Here is an 8,095-nt window from a genome sequence, read left to right as displayed (position 1 = left end):
ACAGAGAACAGTGTGGAGCCTATGTCTGCCCTAGCTTTCCTCAACTATAAATATACTGTTTAAACATTGAACTGAACTATTTGATTATTAACATAAAGGTGGGTCAAAAAATGCTTGTTGAGTTTCAGGGAAGGGAAAGAAAGAAGATGAAGAAACACACCATTTCCTGACCAGCACCAGCCCCACATCCAGAGCAACCAACAGTTTCTGACTTGAGCCAGATCCCATTCTAAATCCACTGGTCACATCTTCAAGCCATTGATGGCCTCTTCTCCCATCTGGTGTCTCCTGCTGGCCAACTCAGGTTCCTGTATTTGGCATTGGGTCTCTCACCTCTGGGACTCTGGTATGATCTTCCAATGAACTGAAGAGACTGTATCTCCACCATGCCCCTGGCACTGAATCCCCAAAGCTCCAAAAGCACAACTGTGTGGCCAGTCAACTGAACCCAGCAGTCTATACATGGCTTTTTAACAAGACCACATCTGCTGGCTGGACAACAGATCAGTGCATCCAGATTGGTGTGGACAATCCTGGCCACCTTTTTATCAAGACTGGGGGCATGGTGGCTGGAGATGAGGACACCTATATATGAGATATTTGCTGAACCATCTGAGTCTGTGATCCAAGAGGGACATAATGTATATGACCCTTGAACAACGAAGCTCACCTCTGACCTTGATGCCAGTAAAATCTGTTCTGTCTCCTTTGATGAAAGCTATGTTATTGCCTTCAGGAGTCAGAACTGGACGAAGTATCAGGAGTCTCAATCTCCTTCTAGCCTTCACTCAGGCAGAGTGAGAACAGGTAGAATTCCTGTGGCTGATTACTGAGTGGCCGGAAGGGTGACCTGGCTGGGTGATTCCATAGGCTCAGTGAGATGACAGAGGCTGACCAGCAACAGATTATTGATGACTGTTTTCTGTTTGATCCCATTGCTGTCTACAGTAGGAATGGCTCAAGACTGGTCAGATGCTCAACGGTAAAAAGAGTTTCTTGATCTGGGTGAATTAGGAGGATCACACACAGGTTATCTCTTTGGAGAAAGGTGGTGATGTCAAGGGTGTGTTTGAGAAAGGAAGAGAAGCTGATCCAAAAACGAGGCTGGGAGCTCACGTGGAATGAGCTTTTGGGATACATCTCTACCAAGCCATCTAACCTGGGGACTGGACTTCAGGCAGGAGTGCCTATCAAACTGCCAGTGCTCAACCAAGGTAACCTCTTCCCAATGATCCTGGAGAACTTAAGACCCCAACATTGTGGAACTGGAGGAGGGGACACTGCTACCACAGGCAACATCTTTTGACATCTCTAATTTGGATTGATTTGGCAAGTCAGAGGTAGAGCTGGTACCACTGGTCATTGGTGGAGTAAACTATTTGATTGATAGTGAATGGTGTCTGGAGAGAGGACAGCAAACATTAACTCCCCACCCCCAAAAGATGAATCAAGATCCCAAGAACTTCTGGGTATTTAACAGTGTCCCATTCTACTTGCCCTACACCTGCCCCTCGCTCCTTGTCCTAGCAAGGACTCCACATTATAAAAAGAAAAAGTGATTTTTTTTTCTTAGCAATATTGCCTGACTTTTATGAATTTTCTAAACTAAGTTTACTTCTTTTCACGGTCATTGAAAACTAAATGGGAAGTTTCTTTACAGGTGTTTAAATTTTATTTTTGAATACTTGTGCAAAAATATTAGTAGATGAAGTTAACATTAACTGGGCCCACATTTCTCAAGTTCTTATCCTCAATAATCCTAAGTTAAATACATATGCATTTGTGTGTGTGTTGGATTGTGTCCATAAGCTTTTAGACAGTGAAAAATTGGCCACTGGAGGAAAACTCGGTATTTATATCAATCCCATTCTTTTGCAGACTTGTAGAAGTCCCAACACAGTATACAATCCCTATTTATCTTCCACAAGCACACAAATATTTGTGTCAAACAACCTAATTGGAAGACCATTTTTGGGGTGTTTAGTGTACTCTGACATATGGCCAAGTTAGAAACCCTGAGTGTCAGCTCTGAACATAAAGGTGCTTGAGTATTAAACTAGAACAAGGCCAGATGATTCCCTCCCTCTTGAATTACTGTTACACTATCTTAGAAGGATGTTTAATGGCTCCTTTCTTGTAGTGAAAAGAAATTATAATGGCATGCTACTTCTCTGGTTTGCTGTTGTGTCTTAGCTGACTGTGCCAAAATCTGAGGACCTAAATTTCATGTGGCCTCAGAAGTCATACTCATGGACTAGTCTAATGGCACTTACCAAAACCAATAAGGACCCATCAGCCTGCTTACTAAACATACATTATGTATGCATTTGGATAAGACAATCTGTGATTCATTCTAAGATGGGGACAAGCCATTCAGAACTGGGGGAGGGGTGGTCTGGGGAGCAGTCCTGTACCCTGCCATCGTCTGGTTGAACCACACTCTTTCAAGTTTGATTTTTATAGTAACTTAATCACCATAATTGGTGGGCAAAGAAGAGGTGATTTCTATAATTCTTGTGGGTCCAAAGCCAAACAGATGTGGGTTTCAGTTCTCCTAAAGTGATTTTCCACATTGGCCTTTAAAGGCAGAGCTCTGAAGGCTTTCCTCTGTACTGGAGAGAGGGCCTGCCTCCATCTCCCTCTCATGGAAGGTGAGAAGCTTCATCCCGGGGCACCACAGACTCCAAGAGTCTGCCTGCCCCTCCTGGCCTCAGCCCATGGGGAGCTAATGTCTGCTCGCTGTGACTTAGGAGGAGGCTCGAGGTTTTCCTGGCTGTTTCCTCATCTATGAAGTGAAACAACTGGGCTCAAAATCTGCTATCTCTTCCAACTATAAATTTCATGAATTCATTATATTAAAATTGCACTATTAAGATCATTGTTTTTTATATAGCTTGATATTTAAAAACTAAACGCAATCAAGAGACCATTAAAGTTTATCAAATGCTTTGATCTAACGTATGAGTCATGCAAACTAAGACAGTTTTTTTCATGTGTGTTACTCATAAAGAGAATTCTATCAATGTTGGATTTAGCATTTCTTCTGAGTAGAAAGTAAAACTACACACACACACACACACACACACACACACACACACACACACACACACTCCAAATCCTCAAGCTGTTAATAAAATACTTCCTGTGGTGAGACCTAACCAGTTTCTTTTAATTTGCTGCTTTAAAACTTGAGAATTAATACCTCAGTGTAGTATACTCAAATGCTGAAATGCCGCACTTCACTGTGTTTAGTTTAAACAATACACCGCATTTATTATCAAATCAGTTTTCCAGTGATGCATCAGGAATTTAAGTGTATTCTGAATGGATCAATTAAAATGTTCTCCAGCTCAATCACTTAGCATTTTCTGAAGCAACAAATAGCTGAGGCTCTGTCTTTATTCACTTTGCCTATTAAAGAAAACGCCAAACATTTTTGTCTTAAGGTAATGGGTTTTGACAAGTGCTAAATCTAAACACATCTGCTGCCTGTCTCCGTCTCTCTGTATCTGTGTGTCTCTGTCTGTCTCTGTCTCTCTGTCTCTCTCTACCTGTCTCTCTCTGTCTCTGTGTGTGTGTGTATGTGTGTGTGTCTGTGTGTCTCTGTGTGTGTTAGACCAGAGTCTAACACTGATATCTTCTTCTACCATGCTCCACCTTAGTTTCGGAGGCAAAGTCTCACTGAATCCAGAGACCACTGATATACTAGGTGGGCTGGGCAGCCAGTGAGCCCCTGGGGTCCCCCTATCTCCTGCCTACCAACCATGCTAGGATTAAATAGTGCTACCACACTACATGGGTACTGGGGATTCAAACTCAGGCCCTCATGTTTGTCCAGCAGACACTTTTCAGACTGAGCTATTTCTGCATCCCCCGAACAAATCATTTCCTAATGTGCCTGCTGTATCATCCTCTTCTGGACTATATAAAACTAACCTGTGGACAATCAAAATTCACATAAAGCTAGAAAGTTGGGGTTTTTTTGTTTTGTTTTGTTTTGTTTTGTTTTGTTTTGTGGTTGTTGTTTTGGTTTTTTGAGACAGGGTTTCTCTGTATAGCCCTGGCTGTCTTGGAACTCGCTTTGAAAACCAGGCTGGCCTCGTACTCAGAAATCTGCCTGCCTCTGCCTCCCGAGTGCTGGGGTTAAAGGCTTGCGCCAACACACCCGGCACAAAGATAGAAACTTAAGACACTTTCTTACTAGAAAGCTAGAAACTTTACTAAAAGCTAGAAACTTAGATACTTTCTTTACTTTATTAAGAGCATAAAGCACCACTGGACAAGTCCAAGGTTAGACCCAAGGTTTTGTTGTTGTTTGTCTGTTTCTTAGTTTTTCAATCATAATCTATTTGCATCATTTTTACCTTTCATTTCCTCCCTCCAAACATCCCTATAACCCGCTTACTCTCTTTCAAATTCATGGCCTCTTTTTTCAACAATTGTTGAGTAGGAGAAACAGAGCAGAATTCTAATTTATAACTCACCACCTAAAGTCCCAGGGCCAACAGCATCAGCATCGCCTAGAACGTGAACTAGGCGATCTCAGTGGAACTGGAACTGCAGGATCTAAGTGCTGGTCCCATTGACTTTGAAACTGTGTCTGGCAGCATCCACAGAGGATGTTCTTGATCATGGATGCTCAGTGCAGCGATTGTTTCCTAGTGGGTTTTGCTCTGTCACTTCAGTTAAAGCCTACGGATGTTGGTCCTCCTGTGCGGACACTCCTTCCAGCCAGTGATTAGTTAAAACGAAGACTTCTCTGATCCCATACCAACGTAAACAGTTCCCCATCAAAACAGGATCTGGAGCAACTGTTCTCCCAGTGCAGAGGTTGTCAGATCTATCTGCACATTAAAATCATCTAGAGGGCATTTGAAAGAACAAAACTGCAACCCCGCTGAAACTCACGGAAGTAGAAGCTCCACGGGAGCAGTGGTCCTCAAATTCTGCACGTGTCTGAATCCCTGAAGGGTTTGCTAACACACAGCAGACTGGGCCTCGGACCCAGTCTCTCATTAGGGTAAGTGCAGAACCTGAGAACCTGTGCCCATGCGCGCACGCATACACACACACACACACACACACACACACACACACACACACGTGTGCCCAGGTGATGCTCACTGGTGGTTGTCTGTGGATCACATTTTGAGAAACACTATCCAATGAGCTAATCTTGGATGGTGGAATTTTCCAGAAACCCTTAAAGAGAACTGAACATATAGTCTTATTTTATAGCTGCTATTCTAAAGAAAAGGGAAAGGAGTCTTCAAAATAATCAGATTGAGTCCTATCTCTTGTAAAAATCTGTGTCGTCATAGTAAATTATACTCAGCTGATTTCTTGCAGACCATCCACAGTTCCATTCCTTGGCAAACCAAATATTGAGTGGGGGTTTTGTTCAAATATGTATTCATTTTGACTAGTATGTGGACCTCTAAGCCGCAGCCATTTTTTAAATTATATATCTTTTTCGAATCCCTAGATACCAACCACAGGGTTAGCACACAGTCATGTTTAGTAAGTGTACAATAAGATCTAGCCATAATCCTTCCAATACCAGCCACCCGAAAATGGGAAATTAGGCAGTTAAGAAATTACAAAATTACCTGAAGTCTTCATTTCTCACCAAGCTACTCTCTCTTAACAACATAAAAATGTAATAAACCTACTGAGAGTGTCCACTAATAATAGATAGGAAAATTATCTCCTTACAGTCTAGTCATTCAGCTGATAAATACAATATTCTCAATGGGAGTATTGGGAACCATGTTCCAAGCAATCCCAGAGAGCTGGGGAAGGTGAGCTGCCCTCCCTGATCACTGAAAGCAAACACTTAAAATTAAAAACAAAATAGAAAAGAGAGCATAAAAAACAAAACGGATAGCAGATATAACAGGGATCAAAAATATATGGCATAAACATGGACTTAGAGGGATCAGAAATGACTGAATAATTGTATTTTAACTACCCAAATCCTGGCAATACCAATTCTGGACTGATTATTATGTAATATGTACACTTGACTTGAAGGTAATTATGTCAATCAAACTTATTACCAAAGCCTATGTGTTAATCTATTCTGGTTATGATGCTTCCATTTCCGGAACACAGTGAGACAAGAATGAAAATGTGTCTATTTAACATAGAGGAAGTGTTAAGCAAATGTACAATGGGGTCTTTTTGTTTCCCTTGTATGAGGATTGAACCTAGCATTACTGCTAGGTAAGTGTTGTCCCTCCAAGCTGTATTCCCAACCCATTCTGTATTTTTATTTTGAGGCAGGGTTTCCCTGTTGCTCCTGCTAGCTTTGAACTTGCTCTGTAGCCTCCTCACCTTTCTCATTGCTGTGACAGAAGCAACTTAAAAAGGAAGACTTTATTGTGGCTCACAGTTAAAGGGAACTGCTCTCATGATAGGAGATGCCCAAGGCAGAAGACAAGGCCTCCGCTCTCGCTCTCACTGCTGCTCACGCTGTCTGCTATCAGGAAGCAGATAGAGGGTGCGCATGCTCAGCTTGATCTCTTAGCCAGCCAGAACCTAAACTTGAATGTATGGTAGTCCTGTCTCAGACTCCCGCTGGCATTGCATACCGGAACTTCTAGACAAGGCTTCCCAGTGTCCTTAGGTGACATGAACACATATCACCCTTTCTTTCTCACTGAACTTCCTGTGGGGTGGAACTGTTCTGTCTGTATTATATGAGTGCTATCATATCGGTCTTATATGCTCAAAATAGGGATACAGTAACTGAGAGTCTGAATTTTGAATTCACTGAATGTGAATTAACACGCAGCAGGTACCTACCATTCTCTACCCCCAGGAATGGAGAACAGGGGCAGAGCACATTTGCTGCTTTTTTTTCTGTCCACAAGTTCACGACCATACCCAAAACCTACCTCAGGCTTGGAATTCTCAGATCAAAAAAAGAAGATAAGCTTTAAAAGGGAGGTGGGGGAGGGGAGTTCGAGTTAATTTTGTATAATCACAACAGAAAGACTTCCAGAGTGAAATCCACACTCTATGAAAAGCCACAGACTTCCTCCGTTTTATAAACAGTCCTGAAAAGAAAGCGATCAGGATGGGCAGCGGCAGCGGCAGTGTTTATAGATCCCGGTCTAAAAGGGGCTTCTTTAGAGGTCTGATCTCTACAGACTTCCAATTGTGCCACCCAGTGGCAACATGCTTGGTTGGATTTCTGACTGCATCAGGATCATTTTAGCCAACAAAGGGCAAAAGGTATCCTACCCTGGCAGGAGGCAAAGTGTAACAGTCGGGGGTGGGAGTGGTGGCCTGGATGAAGTGGGGTGGGGGGAGGGACAGATAACAGGATGGACTAATCTGCTCATTCACGATCACTTCCTGCTTTTTTCTTCCAACCTGTTTAAGTAGAAACCCAAAACCGCAACAATCCATTTAGCGGGTTATTGTGTTTAAAATTCGAGAAGTTTTTCCCTGAATGTCTTCAGCCCAATGTATTTACATTACCAGAAAGTATCTTCCACTCATCAAATTTTATGTGAAGGTGTTGGATGAGTCTTTGCCTTTGATTAAGACTTTTTAAAAAATAGAAGGTTCAGTGAGCCAAAAACATTTGGTAACATCATTTTCTGAGGATTTAAAAACACTTCGACATAAAATTAAAGGCAGATGTATAATTTGAAAGCTCATGAATCACCAGTTTATGTACATTTATAATTACACTAAGCCCATGTATTCCAAAACCCACATTAGTGTCTGGCTCTTGTAGCTAATCCTCTGGAAAAGAATTTGAATGTGTTCCACTCACTATATCCTCAATCTCCGTCAGTGACTGACCAATGTTCAAGTCCCTCAGATAGAATGTGTTTGGATACAACCTAAGAAAATACTGCAGTATACTTTAAATCATGTCTAGGTTATTTATAATATAGAATACTCTGGGAGCACGATGGGGACTGTTCTTATACAGCACTATTGGAGACTAAGGACAAGAACAAGAGTCTGTCCATGCTCAGGACAGAAGCATTCCTTCCCCCATAAAAATTTCCATTGCAGTTGATTGATCCATGGGTATAGAACCCAGGCTATGAAGGGCCAGCCATGCTGCATTTTA

The 8,095-nt window shown here is 42.1% G+C and overlaps 1 pseudogene; it reads left to right on the top strand.

The window, feature by feature from the left end:
* The first annotated feature begins 352 nt into the window (after window positions 1-352).
* LOC110316813 lies at window positions 353-1,559 on the top strand (annotated as a pseudogene).
* The last annotated feature ends 6,536 nt before the right edge of the window (window positions 1,560-8,095 follow it).

This window comes from Mus pahari, chromosome 2 (assembly GCF_900095145.1).
Source record: "Mus pahari chromosome 2, PAHARI_EIJ_v1.1, whole genome shotgun sequence".
NCBI lineage: Eukaryota > Metazoa > Chordata > Mammalia > Rodentia > Muridae > Mus > Mus pahari.
This window is presented reverse-complemented; position numbering and strand designations above follow the sequence as displayed.